The 5,912-nt window shown below is 46.4% G+C and overlaps 1 pseudogene; it reads right to left on the bottom strand.

The window, feature by feature from the left end:
• Nucleotides 1-3,007: 3,007 nt before the first annotated feature.
• LOC103735561 lies at nucleotides 3,008-5,023 on the bottom strand (annotated as a pseudogene).
• Nucleotides 5,024-5,912: the final 889 nt, after the last annotated feature.

Below are 5,912 nucleotides of genomic sequence, written 5' to 3'. Positions count from 1 at the left end.
AGCTGGCCTCAGAGATCCCCCTGCCTCTGCCTCCTAAGATTAAAGGCATGCACCACCATGTCCAGTTCTGCCTAGTTTTGTAAACCAGAGTATAGTTTTTAAAGTTTGATTTGGTGTAGATTAATTTGGGCATAAATTCCTCTACAGGAGGAATGATTCTTTCCAGTGTTAGTGGCATCCAATCTGATCCACTGCTCAGGCAGTGCCTGTCTGATCTCTCCATTGTAGAAACACATTTCCCTCTTTGTAATTAAGTAATCCGTGGGAAGAACTAGCTTTTAATGTTTCAGAACAGTCTCAAAGTTTTAACTAGAGCAAGTTGCCCCTTCTGTTTCTGTGGACCTGGTGGATCAGAACAAAGCCAAAGGGAGCATGAATGCCTCTTCATTCTCGATCAAGGGAAAGACAGAAGCCACAGTAGCTCACTGGAAGACTGGGCTCTGCCCAGCTCAGTCTTTGCTGGGGCTGTAGCAGGTGTTCACAGAAATGGCCTCTGGCCTGAGGCAGGCTCCATCCTTACTGTGCTCCTGTGTGCGCCTCAGGCTGGGCAGATTCAAAGCGCTCCCTTCTTGTGAAAGCTCAGTTCCATTCAAGTGTTTGGTAAGTTGGGTGGTAGTAAGATTTGGAACAATACCTTCTTGGAAAGACCTAATTCCTGGTGAGTAGCTAATTACCCATTAATCAGTTCCAGCCTTCCAGGCTAGCATCGATAGGATATTAGTATCATCCTCACTGGACCAAACAGCAGTCTCCCTAAAGGAGGATCTGGGCAGAGGCCACCGGACACACTGAAGAGTGCATCTGAAACCTGGCTGAGGCAGTAGGATCCAGAATTCAGGGCCAGCCTGACATGCCTTCTGGGAAGAAGAGTTCATTTGACTTGGACTCTGTCCTAGTTTGTTTCTTCATTGCTACGACAAAACACTCTGACCACTACCAACTTGGGGAGGAAAGGGTTTATTTAGCTTAGATATCCTGGGTCACAGTTCATCCAGGAGCCCAAGGTAGGAACTCAGGGCAGGAACCTGGAGGCAGGAGCTGGAGCACAGGCCATGGAGGAATGCTGCTTACTGGCTTGCTCCCTTGGCCCTTGCTCAGCCTGCTTTCTTATGCAACACAGGTCCACCTGCCCAGGGGTGGCACCACCCACAGTGGGCGGGGCCCTCCCACATCACTCATCCAGAAGATGCCCCTCAGACATGGCCACAGGCCAGTCCAATAGAGGCAATTCCCCAATTGAGGCTCCCTTAACCCAGGTGTGTCAGGTTGACACTAAAGCTATTCAGCACAGACTCTATGCCAGAGAGGAGAGGTTGCTTGGTAAAGAGAAAGCAGGGAGCCTAGGAGTTCTAGGGTGCTTGGGACTCACCGGGAGCAACCCAGGGAAGCTTAGTCGTTTTTGTGCTTCCCATATAAAAGTGTGATCATTGTTCAGAAAAAGAAGAGTATCACCAGACATGGTAGCACATGTGTTTAATCCTGGAATTCAGGAGGCAGAGGCAGGCCAGCCTGGTCTACATAGGAAGTTCAAGGTCAGCCAGGGCTGCATAATAAGACCCTGTTTCAAAAAAAAAGAAAACAAAGGCCATGTCCTAAGACAACCTTCCCTGAGTGTGTTCGTATGTTAAATAGGTGCTGTGTGAAATGGGTTCTCAGTCCATCTGCTCAAAGACCTTTACCATGCAAAGGTTTTCCCATAGGTTTGGGGAAACATTCAAGGCAACAAATAAAATTAATTTAAAACCAAGATGTCTTAATTTTACCTTAGAAACGTTTCCTTCTCTCTCCCCTTCTTTCTGTTCTCAGGCCCCAGTCTGTAAAAGCTCAGTTGCTCAGGAGAACCACACACTACACAGTCTGTCGTTAACACCCTCCCCTTCCCCTTTGTGCAGCAACTACTTTGGAAAATTTTTTTATTACATTTTTATGTTCTGGAAAGGGCATCACATGTCACAATATGAGTGTGAAGGTTGTGTGGGTCCCAGAGACAGGCTTGACGCAAACACCTTTCCTCCTTGAGCCAACTCGCTGGCCCTGTGAGCCGTTTCATTAGGGCAAATACCTGAAAGTGGAAACTGCTGGGCTGGAGTATGAACATTGTCTTCTTGTTCATACTGCAGGTTCAAGAAGCAGTGCACCAGTTTTTGTTCTGTGTACATTGTGAGATGGCTACCTCAGTGCGTCTTCCTCAGTACATGTTAACTAGCTTATTGAATCATTCAGACAAGTGACTTCCAGCTTCATCCTAAAATTCTGTTACTCATTTGCAAAGGATTAGAAGAAGCCCCCCAGCTCTTTGCTACAGAATCTATTAAGTCATCACTAATGGAGGGGACTTCTCCATTCTCCCATCCTTTTAAAAAAATGCTTCATTTATTTTTATATGAGTGTTTTGCCTGCATGTGTGTAAGTGCACCACGTGTGTACAGTGCCCTGCATAGGCCAGAAGAGGGTGTCGGATCCCCTGGCACTGAAGTTACAGATGGTTGTTAGTTGCCACGTGGGTGCTGGGAGTCACACTCGGGTCCTCTGAAACAACAGCCAGTGTTTTTAACTGCTGAGCAATCTCTCCAGGCCCTCCCCCATCCTTTTTCCCTTAGAAAGTTTTGTTTTGTTTTGAGATGGGGTGTCATGTAGCCCACACTGGCCCCAAACTTGATATGTAGCCGTCTTTGACCTTGAATTTCTGATCCTCCTGCCTGTGTATCCCATATACTCAGATTTTAGGTGTACACAAACCAATACATGGAGCTAGAAGTAAGATTCTTTAAAATCCTACTCCTGTCATGTCATTTGTATGGTATAGATACACACAACTCCCAAAAGATGGAAGGCTGGAGCAGTTGTCAGAGCCTAAGCTCCTGGTTTCTACAGGGCTTCAGGACGGGGAGGACTTGAAAATGTGGCAGCCCTTGTTGGCAGCCAGTGCTGAGCAGCATGCTGATGAGCAGCATAGGTTATGGCTCTGTGTCAGATTTCTTAGCCAGGGTTACCTCTTCACTTGGCATTACCCAGACTCCTGTGGAGCCTCCAGGCTGACAGAGATGGACAGCCCCCACCTCGTCAGGGTCATGGTAGAAGGTGTGTCAGCTGAAAAGACCAGACACAGGAGTGGACAGTTTTAGTTGTGGGGCCAGAAGGACATCAGGAGATGGAAGAGAAAGAGTGAGCAATGGCAGGGGCCTGAAACCACAGGACAGACAGGGACAAAGACGCACATGGAGAACAGAGGAACTTGGGACGAAGAGGCATGTCTCCTCTCTTCGCCTCACCCAGGCCAGGGCACAGTGAGTGTTGATCCATACAGGTATAGTACCAACAGTGCCCGAAGGCTGGTGTGTACTTTGCTCTGGCTCAGGGTTTCTTTTTGGTGTTTAGGGTTAGATTTAGGCATCTTTGTTGGCTGAGACCTTGGAGGGGTGAGTACCTTGGTGTGGGGACTTGTGAAGTTTGATCATCAGTGGTGCTGTTAGAAGCTAAAAGTTCTTAGATGTGGTTAGAATGTGTGTTATCTACATAAATACGGAGATAACCCATGTTCTCATAGAGGTAATGATGGAAGCGGATGGCCCTGCCAATCTGATCATCAGAAGTGTCCACTTAGCTCTTGTTTAGAGGTCTAATCATGTATGTATTTAACAATGTATTTATCAAACTAGATCAAAGAGTAGCCAGTCCATAGAATTGCTTGGAAGACACTACATGGCTGTTCCTTTTTGCCACATTTTAAAACTACTTGGAAAGCTAGGCATGGTGGCGCATGCCTTTAATCCCAGCACTTGGGAGGCAGAGGCAGGTGGATCTCTGAGTTCAAGGCCAGCCTGGTCTACACAATGAGTTCAGGGATTCAGCTGGGGTTACAGGGAGACCCTGTCTCAAAAAGACAAAAACAACCCCCCCCCCAAAAAAAAACTTTGGACATAATTTGACTAGAAAACAAGGTGTGATTGACTTGGTAATGTTTGTGCTTCATATAGGAAGGACTCCCTGAGCAGAGTTGTCCAGTTGAACTGTTCCCCATAGTCTTTAAAAAAAAAAATATTATGCGGGGTGTGGTGGCACATGCCTTTAGTCCCAGCACTCAGGAAGCAGAAGCAGGCAGATCTCTGTGAGTCGCAGGCCAGCTTGGTCTACACAGTGAGTTCCAGGCCAGCTGGGGCTACAAGGAGACCCTGTCTCAAAAATACCAAAAAAAAATTTATTTTTATTTTATATGTATGAGTATATTACCTGCATGTGTCTAAGTGTACCTGTGCCGGGCAGTACCCGAGGAGGTTAGAAGAGACTGTCTGATCCCCTGAAACTAGAGTTATGAATGGTTGTTAGCTGCCATATGGGTGCTGGGAATTGAACCTCTGCAAGAGCAGCTAGTGTTCTTAACTACTGAGCCATCTCTACAGGATCCCCCACCCCTACCCCTTCACCCCCGGCATTTTTGTGAAAATCTTTGCTCTGTTAGTATGTATGTTAATCTACCTTTGGATTTGTTTTTTGTTTTTTTTTTTTAATTTAATTTTTTTATGGTGAAAAAAAATCTGTATTTGGAATTAGACTACTGGACTGCTTAGATGGTCTAATTTTGTTGGCAACATCCAAAGCATCGTAATCAGGAGCCAGACGAACACAGGCCTTCTTCTCTCCATCAGGCCTGGTCAAGGCAATGACCTTGGCCTCATCAGTGTTGTAGAGTTTCTTCACAGCCTGTTTGATCTGGTGCTTGTTGGCCTTGACATCCACAATGAGCACAGTGTGCCGTCTTCTGTCTTCATGGCTGACTCAGTGGTCAGGGGGAACTTGATGAAGCGTAGTGGTCAAACTTGCTTCTCCTGGGGGTGCTCTTGAGAGGGTATTTGGGCTGCCTCCGGAGCCGCAAGGTCTTGGGTCGCCGGAAGGTGGGTGACGTGCGGATCTTCTTTTTGTGACTGTGGACGCCTTTCGACACTGCCTTCTTGGCTTTTGACGCCTTCTCTTTGGCTTCAGCTCTGGGAGGGGCAGGAGCTTCTGTCTTCGCTTTCCACGCCATGTTGCTTATTTATTATTTTTATTTTATGTGTATGTGTGTATTGCCTGCATGTAGGTAAGTGCACCCGTGTCATGCAATGCCTGCAGAGGTCAGAAGAGGCTGTTGGATCTCCTGGGACTGGAATTATGGTTGGTTGTTAGCTGCCATGTGGGTGCTGGGATTCGAACCCAGGTCTTCTGCAAGAACAACCAGTGTTCTTAACCTCTGAGCCATCTCTCTAGCCCACCTCTGGATTTCTTTAGACACTTCTTGTGTGAAAATTATCACACAGTTGCTCCAAACATTTAAATAGATGTGACAGTGAGTACAAATTTTGTTGCCAAAAATGCATCTTGTCCCTTAAAGAAATTTCAGCTTTTTAATTTACTTTGAAAATTTAATTCTGTTCTTTTGAGATGATCTCATGTAGCCCAAGCTAGACTTAAACTCTTATAGCTGAGGATGACCTTGAACTCCTGACCTTCCTACCTCCTCCAGCTCAGGCATGAGCCACTGTGCCCAGGTTTTATAGTCTTCTTTAAAGATTTGTTTTTACACACAAATGTGTCCATGTGTGTGTGAGTGCATGAGCATGTATGTGTTGCAGGCATGTGTGTCTTAGTTTCACTCTCTGCTCATTCCTTCGAAGTGGATTCTTTCCCTGAACCTGGGGTTTTGCTTTCTCAGCTAGCTGGAAGCCAGCGAGCTCCAGGCTCCTCCTATCTCTGCTCACTTTGGAGCTACTTTGGAGCTGGAGTTAGAGGCGTTCCTGGACATCTGGCTTGTTTCGTGGGTACTGGGATCCAAACTCTAGTTCTCAGGATTATGCAGCAAACACTTTTTGTTTATTTATGTAGTTAAGTTTTTTTAGTCAAGGTGTCCCAGTAGCCCGACCTGGCCTGAAATGCAC

The sequence above is a fragment of the Nannospalax galili genome, unplaced genomic scaffold, assembly GCF_000622305.1.
Source record: "Nannospalax galili isolate Female #2095 unplaced genomic scaffold, S.galili_v1.0 scaffold1037, whole genome shotgun sequence".
Taxonomy (NCBI): Eukaryota; Metazoa; Chordata; class Mammalia; order Rodentia; family Spalacidae; genus Nannospalax; species Nannospalax galili.
The sequence above is the reverse complement of the archived record's forward strand: the minus strand, read 5'-3'. Positions and strand labels throughout refer to the sequence as shown.